General features: G+C 43.9%; 1 protein-coding gene across 11 annotated transcripts in view; it reads left to right on the forward strand.

Annotated features, from left to right (window-relative positions):
* Positions 1 to 23,740, forward strand: part of CAMK2D (calcium/calmodulin dependent protein kinase II delta) — a 286,176-nt gene that overhangs the window by 144,586 nt on the left and 117,850 nt on the right. The gene's annotated exons all lie outside the window — the stretch shown is intronic.

Genomic DNA, 23,740 nt, shown 5'->3' on the forward strand with positions numbered 1-23,740 from the left:
CGGGAGAGAGAAGACCCTACTGACCATAATAACTTATACTCTACAGGAGAGAGAGAAGACCCTGCTGACCATAAGAACTTACACTCTACAGGGGAGAGAAGACTGCTGACCATAAAAGCTTACACACTACAGGAGAGAGAGAATACCCTGCTGACCATAAGAACGTACACTCTACAGGAGAGAGAGAAGACCCTGCTGACCATAAGAGCTTACACTCTACAGGGGAGAGAAGACTGCTGACCATAAAAGCTTACACTCTACAGGAGAGAAGACTCTGTTGACCATAAGAGCTTACACTCTACAGGAGAGAGAGAAGACCCTGCTAACCATAAGAGCTTACACTCTACAGGGGAGAGAGAAGACCCTGCTAACCATAAGAGCTTACACTCTACAGGGGAGAGAGAAGACCCTGCTAACCATAAGAGCTTACACTCTACAGGGGAGAGAGACAGAAGACCCTGCTGACCATAAGAACTTACATTCTACAGAAAAGAGCGAAAAAACCCTTTTGACCTTAAAGGGAGGGTGCCGTGATTTTAGTTTTTGTAGTAATAATTATTGATTATATAATCAATTATTTTTAATACAAAAGTAAATGTAGTACTTTAATACTTTTTTATTTATTCATTTTTACTTTTGCCACTGGAGGCCGCCATTTTCATTAGTGTGGGTGTAAGTGTCTGGGCACGACACTTGCACACCTCACTTACGGCAGCCATGGGCATAGGAGCCAACAGTCGGGCTCCGACCGCTCCTCCTGCCTCTCAGCTGTGACTTGGGCACGCCCCCTGGGCTGCTACGTCACAGCTGTGAGAGGAGATTGCGGCCATTTTGTTTTTTTCCTCTGTCATCGCACACACAGCTCAGTGTGTGTGATCATAGCAGGAGCTGCCAGGGACAGGGAGAAGCTGCTGCTGGGAGCGAGGGTCGGGGTGAGTATCTGCAGCCAGGAGCTGTGATTGCAGCCTGTACTTAGTATTACAGCACAGGCTGCAATCACTGCTCACTGCCGACCTGTTCAGAGCAGAGCAGGGAGATCGTCACACTGCTCTGCCCTGAACATGACTCAGCACTTCCTGGGAGAGGACTGAAGGTAAGTACAGAGTTTTTATTTTCTTATGCATCTACCACTGCTACCTGTCCCCTATATACCACTGCTACTAGCCCCTATATACCACTGCTACTAGCCCCTATATACCACTGCTACTAGCCCCTATATATTACTGCTACCTGCTCCTATATACCACTGCTACCTGCCCCTATATACCACTGCTACTAGCCCCTATATACCACTGCTACTGGCCCCTATATACCACTGCTACCTGCTCCTATATACCACTGCTACTAGCCCCTATATACCACTGCTACCTGCCACTATATACCACTGCTACTAGCCCCTATATACCACTGCTACTAGCCCCTATATACCACTGCTACCTGCTCCTATATACCACTGCTACCAGCCCCTATATACCACTGCTACCAGCCCCTATATACCACTGCTGCCTGCCTCTATATACCATCTACCACTGCTGCCTGCCTCTATATACCATCTACCACTGCTGCCTCTGTCCTGTGTTGCTAATCTAGTCTTGTGTAGCTAATCTAGCCTTGTGTAGCTAATCTAGTCTTGTGTAGCTAATCCTGTCCTGTGTACAGTATCACACAAGATAGGATTAGATACACGGCGCAGCACAGTATCACACAGGACAGGATTAGATACACGGCTCAGCAGTCAGTATCTAATCCTCTCCTATGCACTCCTCTCCCCCCTGCGTGTCTTTCACCATTGTGGTTTATTATTTTTGTTGTGGGAGATGAGGGAGTCGAGGATTATGCGTTCGGTATGGTATAAAAAAGATTAATAAAGGACTTTATTCTGGCCGAGTCTTTATTTACAATACATGTGAGATCTATGTGGCGGCATTATGGGTGATCTATATGGCGGTATTATGTGAGAAGCATATGGTGGTATGTGAGAACACTGGCGGTATTATGTGTGATCTATATGGCGGTATGTGAGAACACTGGCGGTATTATGTGTGATCTATATGGCGGTATGTGAGAACACTGGCGGTATTATGTGTGATCTATATGGTGGTATGTGAGAACACTGGCGGTATTATGTGAGAAGCATATGGTGGTATGTGAGAACACTGGCGGTATGTGTGATCTATATGGCGGTATGTGAGAACACTGGCAGTATTATGTGTGATCTATATGGCGGTATGTGAGAACACTGGCGGTATTATGTGTGATCTATATGGTGGTATTATGTGAGAACTGTATGACAGTATTGTGTGATCTATTTGATAGTATTGTGTGTGATCTATATGGCGGTATTATGCGAGAACACTATGGCAGTATTATCTTCAGAAAGCGGACCCATTCTATGGTGGTTCTGGCTGAGCACCTGCACGTGGGTCTGGGGTAATAGAGGGGCAGCATGACCTCCAGTTAGGTGCAGTCAGGGCTGGTGAGGCAGCTGAAGAGAGGGGTCTCATTGTTATTGTTACTATATGGCTACATTTCCTTCCCAGCGTCACCCCAGACTGCGCCTGTCGCCTCGCTTTCACACATTGCCAGGACAGGATGGAGAAGACAGGATCTGAGGAGGGGAATGGGGTCTGCATGCAAAGTCTGGATCAGACCAGGCCAACAATCCGCAGAAATGTTTCCTGGATTTCTGTGGAGCAGACGGTCCATCCATGTGTATAAAAGACAGCGCCCTATGTACAATCCCTGGCTGCTCCGCGCACCAAACAGGGGGCCCCTATAGACCAGCACACTGCTCTCCTGAAATACTCTGTGCTGCTGTCACCCTGCTCCCTCCACCACATATCTCCCAGAATCCTTGCTGCCTGCCATCCTTGGTGACTGTCTACTTGTCAGTATAAGGCTGCCTTCACACTATCATTATTTGGTCAGTATTTTACCTCAGTATTTGTAGCCAAAACCAGGAGTGGGTTATAAATGCAGAAGTGGTGCACATGTTTCTATTATACTTTTCCTCTATTTGTTCCACTCCTGGTTTTGGCTTACAAATACTGATGTAAAATACTGACCAAATACTGATAGTGTGACAGCAGCCATACTCTGCAGTCACCAACAAAATGGCTGCTCACTGGGTTCCTGAATATCATCCTCTCTAATCCCTTAGCAAACACCCATAAGGAGAGGGGAGGAGACATCACACACGTCAGCAGACTCCGCCCATAATTACTGCAGTGCCGTAATGTGAGCTATTTGTACACTAGGTTTTTCTGAAATTTCAGCAGCTGCTCCCCCTAGTGTTGAAAAGTGGAAATTCCAAAACTTTTCAAATTATTTTTCATATTTTACTAAATTATAAACAAATGATAATATTTTTTAAGAAAATGTAATCATTAATTCTTTACATTTTTACAATTTCTGAAAAAAAAAATTTTTTGATGGCACCTTCCCTTTAAGAGCGTACACACTGCAGGAGGGTCAAGGAGAGAGGTCCCTGCTGTCCTTAAGAGCTTACACTCTATAAGAGAGCACGGGAGGACCCCACTGATCGCAAGAGCTTACTTTCTACAAAAGAGAGAACGCCACTAACCATAATGGCTTTAGTCTACAGGAGAGAGATTGGACCCAGCTGACCATAAGAGTTCACACTCTACAAGAGAGAGAGGAACCTGCTGACCATAAGAACTTACACTCTATAGAAGATAGAGACTTACCGCAACGAATCTGGAAATGGAAAACGACTCTATGGTACAACGTGTGCTCTGCTGGGATCTGCTGACCTGTGGTGGTCGAGATACTGATCACCACTGAATAAGATGTAATAATCCCTAACATGTCATAGCTGCAGGGCATTATGGGGAGGCTCACGCAGCAGCATAAGTTGATGTGGGCATGCTTGCTGATGCTTCAGCAGTGTGGGAAATGGTGCTGGGCAATTTTTTTTTTTTTTTTTTTGGAAATTGCTAATTGATTGTGTTAAAATTTATGCAAAATTTAGGAAATTTTACTTGATCTGCTAATCTCTATTGGTGACCTAGAATAAACAACATAAAATTAAATGTTCAAGAGAACATTTGATATTGTACATTCAACTTTTTAACAGTTCACATACACACGTGGTCAAAATTGTTGGTACCCCTCGTTTAATGACAGAAAAAACCCACAATGGTCACATAAATAACTTGAATCTGACAAAAGTAATAATAAAAGATCTATGAAAATGAACAAATGAAAGTCAGACATTGCTTTTCAACCATGCTTCCACAGAACTTTTAAAAAAAAATAAAACTCATGAAATAGGCCTGGACAGAAATTATGGTACCCCGGAAAATAATGTGGACATGTTAAATGAAGGTGTCGACTAGCATCACGGGTGTCTACAATCTTGGAATCAGTGAGTGGACCTGTGTATAGGTCTACAGATACTCACTGTGCTGTTTGGTGGCATTGTGTGTATCACACTCAACATGGACCAGAGGAAGCAAAGAAAAAGAGTTGTCTCAGGAGATTAGAAAGCACATTATAGACAAACATGTTAAAGGTAAAAGTTTAAAAGACCATCTGCAAGAAGCTTGATGTTCTGTGACTACATTTGCACATATTATTCAGAAATTTAAGATCCATGGGACTGTAGCCAACCTCCCTGGACGGAGGTGGACTTCAAGCCAAAGTGGAGTTCATGAGAGACGACCAAGGAGGACACCATTGTTGAAAAAAAATCATAAAATTGCCAGACTGGAATTTGCCAAACTACATGTTGACAAGCCACAAAGCTTCTGGGAGAATGTCCTTTGGACAAATTAGACAAAATGGAACATTTTGGCAAGGCACCATCAGCTCTATGTTCACAGACAGAAAAATGAAGCATATCAAGAAAAGAACACTGTCCCTACTGTGAAACATGGAGGAGGCTCTGTTATGTTCTGGGGCTGCTTTGCTGCATCTGGCACAGGGTGTCTACGATCTGTGCAGGGTACAATGAAATCTCAAGACTATCAAGGGATTCTAGAGAGAAATGTGCTGCCCAGTGTCAGAAAGCTTGATCTCAGTCGCAGGTCATGGGTCTTGCAACAGGACTATGACCCAAAACACACAGCTAAAACACTCAGGAATGGTTAAGAGGAAAACTTGGAATATTCTGAAGTGGCCTTCTATGAGCCCTGACCTAAATCCTATTGAGCATCTTTGGAAAGAGCTGAAACATGCCGTCTGTAAAAGACAACCTTCAAACATGAGACAACTGGAGCAGTTTGCTCTTGAGGAGTGGGCCAAAATACCTGTCGAGAGATGAAGTGTCATTGACAGTTACAGGAATCATTTGATTGCAGTGATTGCCTCAAAAGGTTGTGCAACAAAATATTAAGTTAAGGGTACCATCGTTTCTGTCCAGGCCTGTTTCATGAGTTTTATTTTTATTTTTTTTCATTCTGTGGAAGCATGGTTGAAAAGCAAAGTCTGACTTTCATTTGTTCATTTTCATACTGTAGATCTTTTATTTATCATTACTTTTGTCAGATTCAAGTTATTTCTATGACCATTGTGGATTTTTCTGTCATTATTCGAGTGGTACCAACAATTTTGACCACGTGTGTGTATAATGTTACAATGTAAAACTAGTTTAATGTATTGGTATGTCACTCTCTAATGCCTTTTTAGTACAGGCATTACATACAGAATAACCGACCATCATTAATTTTATAAAAATGAATGAAGCTTCTAATTGAGTTCATGCTATATTTATCCATATGTAATTATTACCCACATTCTGTCTGATCCTAATTTCAATTTGAAAAGTTCCCAAATCACTTACCAGTCGTGCAGCATAAAAATAACATAACTCCTATGAGTGTGACTATTTCTAGAAAAAAATCAATGTCTAAACAGGAGATAAAAGCTTTGTTCAGAGAACCTTTTAACCTTCAATTGGCAGACAAAAGGCATAATGTTGAAGCATAAAACGGCATCATCAGTCTACCAAAGTTCATGCAATCGGATGCCTGATTATTCTTTATAAAACATTTATTCTCAGGTTTTAAATGAAAAAGTACATCATATAGGTATAAAATTGGTTCTACAGCCCAAACCCGCAATCTGCAGTTCACAATATTGTTCTGTGCAGCCCTTAATGGGAATGAGCATTAGGTTACAGTCAGACTGCCGTATAAACGACTGCAGTGCTTGGACTGGCTACGGCTCTCTCAACCCAAGAGCGACAGCTGCATAGAAATATATGAATCTGTCGTGCTCCGGTTGGGAGAGCCGCCAGCCAGTCCATGCACTATGGTCTGATCTTGGTCCGATGTACACGTAAAAGAAAACCAAAAATCGATAATCCACAGGGCTTCAATATAGAACCAAAGAGAAAAATAGACTATAAATTAACTTATATTATTAGATTAAAAGCACTACACTAAAAAAAACCTTCTATATGAATAGTATTATAAAGGTGTGACCACTGATGGCAATTCAGGGTTTAACCACAAATCACAGATTAAAATGAAAAGAAACGAGTACAAATAGATGGTTGTGGGGGCTATTTGTTCCTTAGAAATCTCTGTCAAATCACCCTACCTGACAGCGGAGGTTGGAACCCTAATATTAGCGATATGGCGCCCCGCTCTGTATCGGTATCCCTGAACACCTATGATATATAAAAAAAAATGCAGCACAGACCGTGACAAAAATCAAAATTGGGTAGCAAAAAATTGTGTATATAACTCGTACTAACAGGAAAAACAACAGGCCTCAACTGAAAATATTATCTGTCCAACATATAGATATATAGCCTTAAAAATAGCCTTGTTCACGGTGGACAGAATCAGTCATATAAGGCAATGTATCAATTTATGATGCAAAAAATGATATATCCAAGATTTATATATGTTGCCTTAAAAATAACCTGTATTCAGGTTTGGCAAATTCATAAATTTAAGGCAATGCACATATTCAAATGCCCGGTGCGCATGTATTCCTCATCTTGTAATTAGTGCTGCGTTATTGAATAAAGTGACTAAGCATGCACAGATATAAATATCGGGGTATAACCAAAAACTGATCTCTCTTCAAAGTATGCAACTTAGTAAGTGTGAAGCAGTACACCCAAATTCAAATACCCAGTTCAAATGTATTTCTCATACCACACTTCCTTGGTACTGAGCCCGTTGAAAAATCAAACTAATAAGCATGCAACTATATGCACAATGTTTTCTACTGATCAAGTAATGAAAAGAACTCATGATGTCCCATAATCAGGAACATTTATTTATCTGACAAAACCGTTAATCTGGGACTAATTAGAAATAATGATGATCAGCCATGATGGTTTACAGATATTATTCCCTCATTCCGACGTGTTTCTCCCTGTATGTTTCAGGGTTCACCAGGGGACCCATGGGGGATATCAATGTCCTTCACACAAGGCCAAAAGGTGCTGTGTGTGGTGTCTTATTTACGGGCACTATTTTAGAGGTAATGGTTCCAATAGGAGGCGCATGGAAGACACCTTGCACTCAAAGTACTCGCACAACGGAAATTATGTCAGCAAATGCGCTGCACAAATGGAAAGAATGTTTCGGAGCGTCAAATAACGCATCTGAATGTTAAAAGGGAGAACCCAAGTAGTAGAAGCTTCTTTAGCCAGTTTCAGAAGGGGGCAGTATTAATATGATGTACAAACAGTAATGTATTCCCCATTTTTTCCCACATAAAGAATATATGGTAATTTTAATTAAATTAACTATAATAGAATTTTGCAAAGCGCATCAAATTTGGCAAATGATGGAAATCATATTTATAAAATTTAATATTCCAATTGAATAAAGTGTTAAAAAATTAAATTTCTTAAATATGTATTTTTGCCTTTATGTCCAGTCTTTAGGGACACACTGTATATCTAAATGTCATTTCAACTAGTGTAAAAATAAAACCCCTCTTTGATGAAATTTCCATAAAGATTGCTGCTACGGTGCTGAACAAAGCAATCACTTGTAAATGTCTGCAGGTTTAGGCAAGTGTCGGACTTCGTCTTGTCAAAGAGAATAATGGATTAATAGAAGCAAATATATGACACTATTAGCTGCTTGTTCCAACATTCGCTATAATCGCAAAATGACATGCTTGGTAATGGACAGGTAAAGAGGAGATAGGATTCGCTATGGGGCACAGCTGCTTGGCTCATGTGGACGTTTCTTCTTCTCTTACAATAATGTGTTTTGTGCAGTATTGGCTTTCGAATCTTCCATGTTCTTGTATATACTGCACACTCCTCTGCAGAAGTATTGTAGAAAAATGGCAACATGATAGAAACGAGCTTAGTAGAGACAACAGCATGTCAGAATGATGGCACTGCAGAGATGCACTAGTTTATGGTCCATCAGTTCTCCAGGATTTTCTCTGTTCTGCTCAGAGGCGTAGCTAGGGTTTTGGTTCAGGGGGGCAAACTTTGAGTGGGCCCCTAACCAGGTAACCTTGATAACAACTGGGTGACACACCCTAATAGTGGAAGAGAAACTCAGCAGATGACCGCGCTGTTACTGAAGATAATCTCTATATACAGACCATGGATATTACGGCCATATGGTCAGTGGTAGATACCAGCCCTACAGAACATATAACAGATCACAGCACAGTTACAGATAATGACTTACCACTGACGTCCTTTCTGATGGAGTTGTCACTTTTCCCGTCTTTTCCATCTGGCCCAGACCGACATGACAACTTCTTCCAGTCATGACTCGTCTGCAGAGAATACAACAAAGACACATTTCACTTCTCATATTCCAGCCCCATCACCATCTATTCCCAACCTGCACAAACTCCTCATCCTGCTGATACCCCAATGCTGATCCCCTGCTGCCGTATGTGTCCCTATTACTGCACCTGCTGTGTGGTTCTGTGTGACCTCTAAATTCTAAAGCAACCCTCTAGAATATAGTAATTCCCTCTGTGTGCCCTTTGACAGTCACAGTAACCAGAGTTACCCTATAACAATAAGTGCCTACTTTACATTTAATAATGTCCCAAGTCTCCCCCTTTTACAGCTCCCCTATACACAGTATTATGCTCTTATACACAGTATAATGCCCCCCGCTCACTGTATATATACTGACCTCTTAGTATCCCTCAAACTGTTTGATGGCTGCAACTCTGTATGATGGCCCCGTCACTGTAATCACACTGTATGATGGCCCCCAGATAGCCTCAATATAGTATCATGCACTCCCCATAGGCCTCTGTATAGTATAATGCAATATAGTCCTCAATATAATATAATGTACTCCACATAGGCCTCCATATTGTATAATGTACACCCCATAGGCCTCCATATTGTATAATGCACTCCCCATAGGTAGGCTATATAGTATAATGCACTCTCTATAGGCAGACTCTATAATATAATCCACTCCCCATAGGCAAACTCTATACCGTATAATGCACTCCCCATAGACACTCTATATAGTATAATGCACCCCATAGGCAAACTCCATATAGTATAATGCACCCCCATAGCCACTTTATATAGTATATTGCACCCCCCATAACCAGACTCTATATAGCACAATGCACCCACCATAGCCAGACTCTATATAGTATATTGCACCCCCCATAGGCAGACTCTATAGTATAATGCAGCCCCCTATAGGCAGACTCTAATATAATGCAGCCCCCATAGGCAGACCCTAATATAATGCTGCACCCAATAGGCAGACTCTAATTTAATGCAGCCCCCCTAGGCAGACTCTAACACAATGCACCCCCTTAGACCTCTATAGTATAATGCACCTTCATAAAAAAAAAATACAATACTCGACTCTATTCCTCCTGGTTTCTCCACTGCTCCAAGCTCCCTCACATCTTTGGACAGCGGGCACCAGGTAGTGATGTAATCACGACCCCTGTCGGTGACAATAGACGCTGACAGGGGGATGATGGGAGAGAGTGCGTAACGCACCCTCTCTCCTAAATGCGATCAGCTGTATCGGCATCAAGCCAATACAGTTGAACCTGTGATGACAGGCGGGGGGGGGTGGGGGCACTGCTGGCACCAGGCCCTACCACCTGCTCAGGGTCCCATAGCGGCTGGGTGGCAGAGCAGGGAGATCGATTCTCCCTGCTGTGCCGCAGAATGTAACTGTATCAGCATGCTACAGTAGCCTAGTTCTGGGTGGGCCCCCTGAGAACTCGGGACGACTGCCCCCCTCTGCCCCCCCAGTAGCTACGCTACTGGTTCTGCCGCAGGATGGTTGTAAAGGTGGTCAGACAAATTAGAAGAATGACGCTAAACCCAACACTGAGACTAGCAGACCATCCAATGTATATGAGGATGTCACGACTCTTCCTTACCCTCAGATTTCAGTGGAAAGAAGGATTGGATTATAATATGCTCAATCATTTTGTTTTCTCTGAAAACCCGGTATCTGGCAGTGTCTCATTCCACTGAGAAGACCTGCCCACAATATGTATATGGGGACGACAGCTATCTAAGGGTACCGTCACACAGTGGCATTTTGATCGCTACGACGGCACGATCCGTGACGCTCCAGCATCGTAACAATATCGCTCCAGCGTCGTAGACTGCTGTCACACTTTGCAATGTACGACGCTGGAGCGATAAGTTCATGACGTATGTGCGATGTAAAAGCCGTTGGTTACTATGCGCACAACGTATACAATATCGTGCACACCTTTGTTACACCATGCGATCATGCCGCCACAGCGGGACACTAGACGACGAAAGAAAGTTTCAAACGATCTGCTACGACGTACGATTCTCAGCGTGGTCCCTGATCGCAGGAGCGTGTCAGACACAGCGAGATCGCTGGAACGTCACGGATATATCGCTGGAACGTCACAAATCGTGCCGTCGTAGCGATCAAAATGCGACTGTGTGACGGTACCCTAATGCTGGATGTACACCCAGATTTCTCCGTTTCGGCTGATAGGAACAGACAATGGGGGAGATTGATTACGCTATATGAGGCAGAAATCTGGTGTAATTTGCACCAAAAAAAATGGTCTTTCATGACCAGCACCATATTTATCATGTGTTTTAGACACTTTATACACCTTTTCTGGTGTGAATTTGATAAAAAAAAAAAAAGAGAGTGGCTTATTGGAGAAAGTGTGACATAATGTGACACTGCATCAAAAATTGCACCAGTAAAGTGTTACATATTTCTAGTCAAATTATTGGTGATGTAAATTTAGAATAAAAAGTCTTAACCCCTTCATGACCCAGCCTATTTTGACCTTAAAGACCTTGCCGTTTTTTGCAATTCTGACCAGTGTCCCTTTATGAGGTAATAACTCAGGAACGCTTCAACGGATCCTAGCGGTTCTGAGATTGTTTTTTCGTGACATATTGGGCTTCATGTTAATGGTAAATTTAGGTCAATAAATTCTGCGTTTATTTGTGATAAAAACGGAAATTTGGCGAAAATTTTGAAAATTTCGCAATTTTCACATTTTGAATTTTTATTCTGTTAAACCAGAGAGTTATGTGACACAAAATAGTTAATAAATAAAATTTCCCACATGTATACTTTACATCAGCACAATTTTGGAAACAAAATTTTTTTTTGCTAGGAAGTTATAAGGGTTAAAATTTGAACAGCGATTTCTCATTTTTACAACGAAATTTACAAAACCATTTTTTTTAGGGACCACCTCACGTTTGAAGTCAGTTTGAGGGGTCTATATGGCTGAAAATACTCAAAAGTGACACCATTCTAAAAACTGCACCCCTCAAGGTACTCAAAACCACATTCAAGAAGTTTATTAACCCTTCAGGTGCTTCACAGCAGCAGAAGCAACATGGAAGGAAAAAATGAACATTTAACTTTTTAGTCACAAAAATTATTTTTTAGCAGCAATTTTTTAATTTTCCCAATAGTAAAAGGAGAAACTGAACCACGAAAGTTGTTGTCCAATTTGTCCTGAGTACGCTGATACCTCATATGTGGGGGTAAACCACTGTATGGGCGCACGGCAGGGCTTGGAAGGGAAGGAGCGCCATTTGACTTTTTGAATGAAAAATTGGCTCCACTCTTTAGCGGACACCATGTCACGTTTGGAGAGCCCCCGTGTGCCTAAAAATTGGAGCTCCCCCACAAGTGACCCCATTTTGGAAACTAGACGCCCCAAGGAACTTATCTAGATGCATAGTGAGCACTTTGAACCCCCAGGTGCTTCACAAATTGATCCGTAAAAATGAAAAAGTACTTTATTTTCACAAAAAAATTCTTTTAGCCTCAATTTTTTCATTTTCACATGGGCAACAGGATAAAATGGATCCTAAAATTTGTTGGGCAATTTCTCCCGAGTACGCCGATGCCTCATACGTGGGGGTAAACCACTGTTTGGGCACACGGCAGGGCTCGGAAGGGAAGGCGCGCCATTTGACTTTTTGAATGGAAAATTAGCTCCAATTGTTAGCGGACACCATGTCGCGTTTGGAGAGCCCCTGTGTGCCTAAACATTGGAGCACCCCCACAAGTGACCCCATTTTGGAAACTAGACCCCCCCCCCAAGGAACTTATCTAGATGCATATTGAGCACTTTAAACCCCCAGGTGCTTCACAGAAGTTTATAACGCAGAGCCATGAAAATAAAAAATAATTTTTCTTTCCTCAAAAATGATTTTTTAGCCTGGAATTTCCTAATTTGGCAAGGGTAATAGGAGAAATTGGACCCCAAATGTTGTTGTCCAGTTTGTCCTGAGTACGCGGATACCCCATATGTGGGGGTAAACCACTGTTTGGGCGCACGGCAGGGCTCGGAAGGGAAGGCACGCCATTTGGCTTTTTAAATGGAAAATTAGCTCCAATCATTAGCGGACACCATGTCACGTTTGGAGAACCCCTGTGTGCCTAAACATTGGAGATCCCCCAGAAATGACCCCATTTTGGAAACTAGACCCCCAAAGGAACTAATCTAGATGTGTGGTGAGGACTTTGAACCCCCAAGTGCTTCACAGAAGTTTATAACGCAAAGCCATGAAAATTAAAAAAAAAATTATTTTCTCAAAAATGATCTTTTAGCCTGCAATTTTTTATTTTCCCAAGGGTAACAGGAGAAATTTGACCCCAAAAGTTGTTGTCCAGTTTGTCCTGAGTACGCTGATACCCCATATGTGGGGGTAAACTACTGTTTGGGCACATGCCGGGGCTCGGAATTGAAGTAGTGACGTTTTGAACTGCAGACTTTGATGGAATGCTCTGTGGGCATCACGTTGCGTTTGCAGAGCCCGTGGTGTGCCTAAACAGTAGAAACCCCCCACAAGTGACCCCATTTTAGAAACTAGACCCCCCAAGGAACTTATCTAGATATGTGGTGAGCACTTTGAACCCCCAAGTGCTTCACAGACGTTTACAACGCAGAGCCGTGAAAATGAAAAATCATTTTTCTTTCCTCAAAAATGATGTTTTAGCAAGCATTTTTTTATTTTCACAAGGGTAACAGGAGAAATTGGACCCCAATAATTGTTGTGCAGTTTATTCTGAGTATGCTGGTACCCCATATGTGGGGGTAAACCACTGTTTGGGCACACGTCGGGGCTCGGAATTGAGGGAGCACCATTTGACTTTTTTTTTTTTTTAAATTCGTTTATTAATTTCAGAATAGACAAACATTGCACATATTACATTTATCATTATTAAACATACCATCAGATACAAATGATTACAAACATCATCGCATCCAAAGTTCAGAGGCAATAGACTGTGCATGTTGAATCACTAGTACCTACAAAATACCTACTATACAACTTAAACAACTTTAACCTTTAGTAATAAGTCGCCAAAAGAAAACAGATTCAAGTTTGCTCTGCAACGATGTCCCCAAACCCCATGCCCTCCTCCCCGTGCATATATCTAATCCACGCAGACTACAGAGTATGATGAGATGAGTTCCATCTACCCCAAATTTTTTTGAATTTACCTGGGCATCCTCTATTATGGTACAGTGTTCTTTCATATGGGATAACCGAGTTCACCAGGTCAATCCAAGCTCTGAGAGACGGGGAGGAGCTACCCATCCACCTTAATGCCAGTACCTTTTGTGCTAAGAAGAGCGTTTCTCGAAGGAAGATCCCAGTATGGTGATCCCAGGTCTCTGTATCCCACACCCCAAATAGGCAAGTCAATGGTTCAAGTGGGACAGGGATTAACAATAAAGACGTTAACAATGTCGTGACTTCTTTCCAATAATGAAGGATTACCGGGCACCGCCATATCATGTGGGTAAAATCCGCATCATGTGCGTGACACCGTAAGCAGTCTGACGTCTGAAGGCGGCCCATTTTAAAAAGTCGTGTCGGAGTCAGATAAGTCTGATATGTAATATATAGCTGGGTCATCCTATTGTTAACTGAGGGAGAAACTTTAGTTGGAGATTCCAAAATATCTTCCCACTCCTCTCCCAGTGTATCGGGAAGGAGTCCCTCCCATTTCTTTTTTAAAGAGTTAATAGTGAGCCCATCTCCCACGGATAATAGGTATGTGTATAAAGAGGAAATGAGCCCCTGAGGACCCTGTGATTTGAGAATGCCTATAAGGGGTAAAGATGAAATTGCTCGACTTGCACCTGCATTTCGCATATGTGACTGGAAAGCTGACCTCAGCTGTAAATAACGGAAGAATTGAGATCTTGGGATATTGCAGGTATCCCGCAATTGCTCAAAGGACACAAAAACACCCTGGTTATACAAATTACCTACCGAGAGAACACCACATGAGATCCAGAACTCAGTAGACGGGTGATTTAGTAATTCTGGAAAATAACTATTATACCACAGTGGCATTTCGGCTATTATATCTGTATATTTAATAACTTTTTTAATTTGTCTCCATATTAATCTCGCTTGTCGAAGCAATGGCAGCAAACGGGGAGCACTGACTTTCTCCATTTCCAAAAAACCCAGTGGACAGTCAATACGGGCAGAATGGATTATATGGCTTTCTGAATTAGGTAGGGAGTTGCTAGGCATCCATTTGCTTATCGCCCTAGCCTGCCCGGCAAGATAATATAAATAAAGGTCTGGTAAGGCTGCCCCTCCCCCCCCTTGTCGGTCTCTGTAGAGTAGATAGCTTGAGTTTGGGTCTAGTCTTCCCCCATATAAAGGACGTGGTCAGGGAGTTTAAGTTTGCAAAGAAAGATTTGGGTATTGGCACAGCACTATGTTGGAGACTATAATTAAATTTGGGGAGCAATATCATCTTAACTAAATTAATGCGACCTGCAACGGAGAGAGGGAGTTTGCTCCAAGCTATGAATTTAGATTTGGCCAGGTCCAATAGTGGATAAATATTAAGTCGTAGGTCCAGCTGACTATATTGAGACATATGTATTCCTAGATATTTGAAATTGGAGACTACAGGTAGTGACGAGAGATTTTCGAGACGGGGCATCGGCGCATGAGACAGAGGCATCAGAGCAGACTTATCCCAATTGATATAGAGACCAGAGAATTTGCTAAAATTATCTATAGTCGTTATTACTCGCGGTAGTGTTTCTTCTGTTTTATCCATAAATATGATCATATCATCAGCATATAGACTGATGGTATCCACACGATCCGCAATACTTATTCCTTTGATATCCGTGGAAGACCTTATGCGTATTGCCAATGCTTCTATCGCGAGGGCAAAGAGGGCCGGGGACAGAGGACATCCCTGACGGGTTCCCCTATGTAAAGTAAAGGAATCAGAGATAGAATTATTCACAATTACCCGTGCCCTAGGATTCCTATATAGTGTATCTATCCCTCTAATAAATTTATCTCCAAAACCGTATTTCTGCAGACATGCGGAAAGAAAAGGCCATTCAAGGGAGTCAAACGCTTTAGCTGTGTCTAGGGATGCCAGAGCCCAGTTATTATCCAATTCTAGGGAGCTATATTGAATCACTGATTGGACCCGCCGAATATTAATAGAGGTACTTTTCCCAGGCATAAAGCCTGTTTGATCTGGGTGTATAAGATCTAATATGATTGTATTTAGTCTAGTGGCCAATATTTTAGTGAAGATTTTATAATCTACGTTCACCAATGATATGGGGCGATATGATCCACATTCCAAGGGGTCCTTTCCCTCCTTCTTAAGTACAATGATATTTGCATCATAAAATGTTTCAGGCATAATTTCTCCCTCCCATATATTCTGAAGCACCTTCAATAAGAGTGGTGCCAGGTGGTCCCGATATTTTTTATAGAACTCAACGGGAAACCCGTCAGGTCCAGGGGCCTTCCCGGTGGCCATATCCATTATAGCCTGTTCCACCTCCTCCAGAGTAAACTCGGCTTCCATAAAAGCTTGCTGGGTTGGGCTCAGTAAGGGGAATGCCATGTCTGATAGATAGTCTATACATTCAGGGACCCCAAGACCACTACCCGATTTGTACAGTGACTTATAGTAATTACAAAAACTTTGAAGAATTTCCTCGGTGGAGGATACCAACGAACCATCGAGTGTCCGAATCTGTAGTACCGTGTTGGAGGTGTTATGCTGACGTACCAAAAAAGCTAGGAGTTTACTGGCCTGATTCCCCATTTCAAAATAAGACTGACGGGTAAAAAATAATTTACGTTTTGATTTAGTGTCTATATTTTGGGTGTATAATCTTTGGGAAGTGAGCCACTCCACCCTGTTGCCGTTAGTTTGATTGGCCACATAGGCGGCTTCCGAGTCCTTCAGCCGTCGCTCAATCTCGTCATCTTCCCCCGCCGTCACCCTCTTTATATAGGAGATTGTAGAGGACAGACATCCCCTCAAATATGCCTTTAGAGTGTCCCAGAACAGATTGAGATTCGAGGGGTCTGGGTGAGTAGAGACAAAGCAGTTTAACTGATCAACCGTTCTATCACTAGCATCTATTAGTTTCAGCCAGAAGGGATTCAATTTCCAAGGTATATTATTATTTGACTGACCGTATTTAAGTTTGAGAACAATTGGGCTGTGATCTGATATCCCCCTGTTACCATGTTCGACACTATTCACCCACAGCGCTAGGTCGCTAGATCCAAATATGTAATCTATACGGGATAGAGACTGTCTAGTTGAAGAATGACAAGTATATTCCTTTATCTCAGGGTGACGTGTTCTCCATAGGTCTAACCATCCGCTACCGTTCATAAATGATGCCAATTGAGAGGGAGATTGAGAAAGGGGCCCCCTTGACATCTCGCCGTCTAGTCTCAGTCTGTCTTTAAGATTATCCATGACTAAATTAAAGTCTCCCATACAGATAACACTAGCATTAGGATAATTTAGGGAGAAACCCAGTGCCATGCGGAGAACCGATATGCCGGCCGGGGGTGGGTTATAAACACATAATATCACATATTCCTTCATATTAATAAAGGCATGAACAAAAACAAAGCGACCTTCGGGATCGCGTCGTGACTCTCTAGCCTCCCACCTGACATTCCTATGTACCAACAGGGAGACCCCTCTGGAGTAACTAGTGTGAAATGCGTGAAGGGACCACTGCACCCACGGCTTTTGCGTACACTTAGCTGTGTCTCTGGTCAAATGCGTCTCCACAAGTGCTACAATATGTGGATGATACCTTTTAATTTGTGAAAATACCCTAATTTTCTTTCGAGGAGTCTTAATACCCCGTATGTTCCACGTCATACATACCAGCTCAGATCCCATATCTACGTTCGGGAAAAGGCATAATATACACCACAGCCTGGGCGGGAATCAGGAACATCATACAGAGCATAAGGTTATCACTGGCGACTAATAAACATAACAAACAATTGAAACTGGTGTAAAATACCAAACCAAACAACATTTGAACAGTGGAGGAGTGTAATCCTACACTCCTATAGTTGAGTAGAATAGGGGATACCCTCACTGGAATCAGCGTCCGGTATAGTTGACAAACTCAGCACCCACATAGAGAGCTCTAGATTGTGTTGCCATCAGATAGAAAGAGCTACTCAAGAGTCCGGGGTACTAGGCCCTTTGTATGACCGTAACCATTCGACCGCCTCCGCCGGGTCAGTGAAGAACAGGGAGGAGCCTTCATGAACAATACGGAGTCGAGCTGGATAAAGCATGGAGTAAATGATGTTTTTATCCCTGAGCTGCTTTTTGACTTCCATAAATCGAACTCGCTGCTTTTGAAGTTCCATAGAGAAGTCCGGGAAGATTGATATAGTGGCGTTATTGAATTTAATAGGGGCCTTCTGCCTTGCCAAGCGAAGAATTGCATCCCTGTCTCTGCAGTTAAGGAGACGTGCCAGAAAGGGTCGGGGCGGAGTTCCAGGAGGAAGAGGTCTCGTTGGGACCCTATGGGCCCTTTCCACAGAAAATGTTGAGGAGAATCCGTCTCCCAGGGAGGTTTTAAGCCAGTCCTCTAGAAATTGCTCAGGTTGCTGACCCTCCGAGCGTTCTGGTAGGCCAATAATTCGGATATTATTACGGCGCAGCCTGTTTTCCAGGTCATCTGCCTTTTGCTTCCAGGCATTCACAGAGCCAGTGGCCTTTGATAACTTAGCCTCCATTGGGGCAATGGTGTCCTCTATCTGAGACACCCTTGTTTCAACCTCTGAAATACGCCCTCTCATAGTTTGTATATCTTGTCGCAGACGGCCCACTTCAGTATGCACGTCTTCTATTTTCTCAGTGAGAGAGGACCTGGTGAGAGATATAGCCTGCATCAACTGCTCAGATGCTTGTTTAAGAGTCAGTTCGTCTTGTTCTCCCTCCTCATTGCTGTCAGAAAGACGATTTTTGCGATGACTCTGCGTGGGATTATTTCTGAGAGAGCGTGTATTATCTGGGGCATCTTCTCTGGCATATTTCCTCAACTTGTCAGCAGCCCCCGCTCCTTTAGGATGATGCATGGTGATTGGCAGAAGATCCCCACCAAAGGACCAGATTTATTATTATGGCAGTCTATTCTCCACTAGCAGACCGGACAGGGCCAAACACCGGGATGCACCCCCGAGAGGCAGCAAACCAAGCAAAGAGTCTCAGATATCTGCAAATGTATCAACTTAGGAGTTTGCCCAGGTACTGTGTCCCAGAGCAGCCACAGTTCCCCAGGAAGAACAGCAGGGAGGGGGAACGATCCCTCCAAAGTAATGGTGCAAGCAGGGGTTTTGATAAGGGGAGTGCAGGGCCCAATTTTCCAGGGCGCACACCGCTCTGCCCCTTTTAGTGTTTCAGGCCGGTAGCTCACCTCCTGAATGCACCGCAGTCTTGCTATATAGCGCCTCTCTCCTTGCTGCTGGAGAGTGCGCTGTGGTAATGGCCGCCGTCTCCCAGGGCCCGCCCGCCGCTCCAGACCCGGCACCTGTCTCCTGCTCCTCGATGTTCCACAGCGTCCCCGCTGTATGTAAGTGCCTGCCGTGCTCCCCGGGGGATCCACCCGGCTTCAGCCGCCGCCGGCACTGCGTCCCGCCCGTCGGAGCCGCGCTCAAAGATGGCCGCCGCAGCCCAGGGACCTCGCCGCTCCTCCAGGCCGCCACAGATATCGGCTCTCCAGCGTTCCACCGCCGCCACCCGGGGGGTCGCCGGTCTCCCGAGCTTTCAGAGCACCGCCTCAGCCGGTGCAGCTGCAGTTCAGGGGGATAAATGGCCGGATTCAGGTCAGGATAATGGGAGCCTCCAAAAGGTGCGTCTTCTCTCTTGGCTTACATAGCCACGCCCCACCATTTGACTTTTTGAATACAAGATTGGCTGGAATCAATGGTGGCGCCATGTTGCGTTTGGAGACCCCTGATGTGCCTATACAGTGGAAACCCCTCAATTCTACCTCCAACACTAACCCCCCCACACCCCTAACCCTAATCCCAACTGTAGCCATAACCCTAATCACAACCCTAACCACAACCCTAATTCCAACCCTAACCCTAAGGCTATGTGCCCACGTTGCGGATTCGTGTGAGATTTTTCAGCATCATTTTTGAAAAATCCGCGGGTAAAAGGCACTGCGTTTTACCTGCGTATTTTCTGCGGATTTCCAGTGTTTTTTGTGTGGATTTCACCTGCGGATTCCTATTGAGGAACAGGTGTAAAGCGCTGCGGAATCCGCACAAAGAATTGACATGCTGCGGAAAATACAACGCAGCTTTTCCGCACGGTATTTTCCGCACCATGGGCACAGCGGATTTAGTTTTCCATAGGTTTACATGGTACTGTAAACCTGATGGAACACTGCTGCGAATCCGCAGCGGCCAATCCGCTGCGGAACCGCAGCCAAATCTGCACCGTGTGCACATAGCCTAATTCTAAAGGTATGTGCACACGCTTCGGAAAACGCTGCGGATCCGCAGCAGTTTCCCATGAGTTTACAGTTCAATGTAAACCTATGGGAAACAAAAATCGCTGTACACATGCTGCAGAAAAACTGCACGGAAACGCAGCGGTTTACATTCCGCAGCATGTCACTTCTTTGTGCGGATTCCGCAGCGGTTTTACAACTGCTCAAATAGAAAATCGCAGTTGTGAAATGCGCAGAAAAAACGCGGTAAATCCGCCATAAATCCGCAGCGGTTTAGCACTGAGGATTTATCAAATCCGCTGCGGAAAAATCCGCAGAGGACCAGAATACGTGTGCACATACCGAAACCCTAACCCTAGCCCTAACCGTAGCCCTAACCCTAGCCCTACCCCTAACCCTACCCCTAACCCTAACCCTATTCTAACATTAGTGGGAAAAAAAAATTCTTTATTTTTTTATTGTCCCTACCTATGGGGGTGACAAAGGGGGGGGGGTGGTCATTTATTATTTTTTTTATTTTGATCACTGAGATAGATTATATCTCAGTGATCAAAATGCACTTTGGAATGAATCTGCCAGCCAGCAAATTCGGCGGGCGCACTGCGCATGCGCCCGCCATTTTGGAAGATGGCGGCGCCCAGGGAGAAGACGGACGGACCCCGGCAGGATCGGTAAGTATGATGGGGTGGGGGGGAGCACGGGGGGGTTATCGGAGCATGGGGGGGTGGACCGGAGCGCGGGAGGGGTGGAACGGAGCACAGGGGGGTGGAACGGAGCACGGGGGTGGTGGAACGGAGCACGGGGGGGTGGATCGGAGTGCAGGGGGGGTGATTGAAGCACGGGGGGGTGATTGGAGCACGGGGGGAGGCGGACAAGAGCACGAGGGGAGCGGAGCACAGGACGGAGGGGAGCCGGAGCAGTGTACCGGACAGATCGGAGGGCCGGGGGGGCGATCGGTGGGGTGGGGGGTGGGCACATTAGTGTTTCCAGCCATGGCCGATGATATTGCAGCATCGGCCATGGCTGGATTGTAATATTTCACCAGTTATAATAGGTGAAATATTGCAAATCGCTCTGATTGGCAGTTTCACTTTCAACAGCCAATCAGAGCGATCGTAGCCACGGGGGGGGGGGGGGTGAAGCCACCCCCCCTGGGCTAAACTACCACTCCCCCTGTCCCTGCAGATCGGGTGAAATGGGAGTTAACCCTTTCACCCGATCTGCAGGGACGCGATCTTTCCATGACGCCACATAGGCGTCACAGGTCGGATTGGCACCGACTTTCATGACGCCTACGTGGCGTCAAAGGTCGGGAAGGGCTTAAACCAGATTTAGCAAGCAGAATGATCCAATGTAATATATCCTAACTTGCACCAAAGATCAGCTCACCTTTAGGACTCTCCGAATGTGCAGACATCTGTCTGGATCTACAAACTACTCAGTCCCAAATATAGAAAAAATCCAGCAATGCAGAGATCATCCCAGGAGACTTACCTGATCTTAACCATCAAGGAATAAACATAAAAATTACAGGGGACCATTAACTAGCCTACATAATTTGGCAAGTTATGCCTTGATCATAGCCGACAGCCTTATGTCTGGTGCATTTTAAGACTGTCTAGTCTAAGCTTGCAATAGAACCATAGAATGGTAGAGTTGGTCCAACCCCCTGCTCAAAGCAGGATTCACTAAATTTTCCCAGACAGATGTTTGTACAGCCTCTGTTTGAAGACTTCCATTGAAGGAGAACTTACCACCTCTCGTGGCAGCCTGTTCCACTCATTGATCACCCTATCTGTGTCTCCTCCCATTCAGTTTCACCCCATTGCTTCTAGTCTTTCCTTGTGCAAATGAGAATAAAGATGATCCTTCTACAATGTGACAACCCTTGAGATATTTGAAGACCTCTATTAAGCCTCCTCTCAGTCTTCTTTTTTGCAATAAAAACATTCCCAAATCCTGTAAACTTTCTTCTTAGGACATGGTTTTCAGACCGGTCACCATTCTGGTCACCCTTCTGTGTTGATGTCTTTTTTAAAATGTGGTGCCCAAAATAGAGGGCAATAATGACTTCACGTGATCTAGATTGTATGCTTCTGTTAATACATCCCAGAATTGCATTTGCCTTTTTTGCTGCTGCATCACACTGTTGACTCATGTTCATAGTTATTAAGGTTGAAGGAAGACTTTAAGTCCATCTAGTTCAACCCATAGCCTAACCTAACATGCCCTAACATATTGATCCAGAGGAAGGCAAAAAAAAAAACCCATGTGGGAAAGAGTAAGCTCCACACTGGGGAAAAATATTCCTTCCCGACTCCACATACGGCAATCCGACTAATTCTCTGGATCAACGCCCTATCAAGGAATCTAGTGTATATATCCTGTAACATTATACTTTTCCAGAAAGGTATCCAGTCCCCCTCTTAAATTTAAGTAACGAATCATTCATTACAACATCATACGGCAGAGAGTTCCATAGTCTCACTGCTCTTACAGTAAAGAATCCGCGTCTATTATTATGCTTAAACCTTCTTCCCTCCAGACGTAGAGGATGCCTCCTTGTCCCTGTCTCAGGTCTATGATTAAAAAGATCATCAGAAAGGTCTTTGTGCTGTCCCCTCATATATTTATACATTAAAAGAAGATCACCGCTTAGTCTTCGTTTTTCCAAACTAAATAGCCCCAAGTGTAATAACCTATCTTGGTATTGCAGACCCCCCAGTCCTCTAATAACCTTGGTCGCTCTTCTCTGCACCCGCTCTAGTTCAGCTATGTCTTTCTTATACACCGGGGACCAGAACTGTGCACAGTATTCTTAGTGTGGTCGAACTAGTGACTTGTATAGAGGTAAAATTATGTTCTCCTCATGTGCATCTATGCCTCTTTTAATGCATCCCATTATTTTATTTGCCTTTGTAGCAGCTGCCTGACACTGGCCACTGAATATGAGTTTGTCATCCACCCATACACCCAGGTCTTTTTCATTGACGGTTTTGCCCAGAGTTTTAGAATTAAGCACATACAGTTAGGTCTATATATATTTGGACAGAGACAACACTTTTCTAATTTTGATTATAGACATTACCACATAGAATTTTAAACAAAACAATTCAAATGCAGTTGAAGTTCAGACTTTCAGCTTTCATTTGAGGGTATCCACATTAAAATTGGATGAAGGATTTAGGAGTTTCAGCTCCTTAACATGTGCCACCCTGCTTTTAAAGGGACCAAAAGTAATTGGACAATTGACTCCATGGCAATTTCATGGACAGGTGTGGGCAATCCCTTCGTTGTGTCATTCTCAATTAAGCAGATAAAAGACCTGGAGTGGATTTGAGGTGTGGTGCTTGCATTTGGAAGGTTTTGCTGTGAAGTAAACATGCGGTCAAAGGAGCTCTCCATGCAGGTGAAACAAGCCATCCTTAAACTGCGAAAACAAAAAAAAAAACATCCGAGAAATTGCTACAATATTAGGAGTGGCAAAATCTACAGTTTGGTACATCCTGAGAAA

This window comes from Ranitomeya imitator, chromosome 1 (assembly GCF_032444005.1).
Source record: "Ranitomeya imitator isolate aRanImi1 chromosome 1, aRanImi1.pri, whole genome shotgun sequence".
Classification (NCBI taxonomy): Eukaryota; Metazoa; Chordata; class Amphibia; order Anura; family Dendrobatidae; genus Ranitomeya; species Ranitomeya imitator.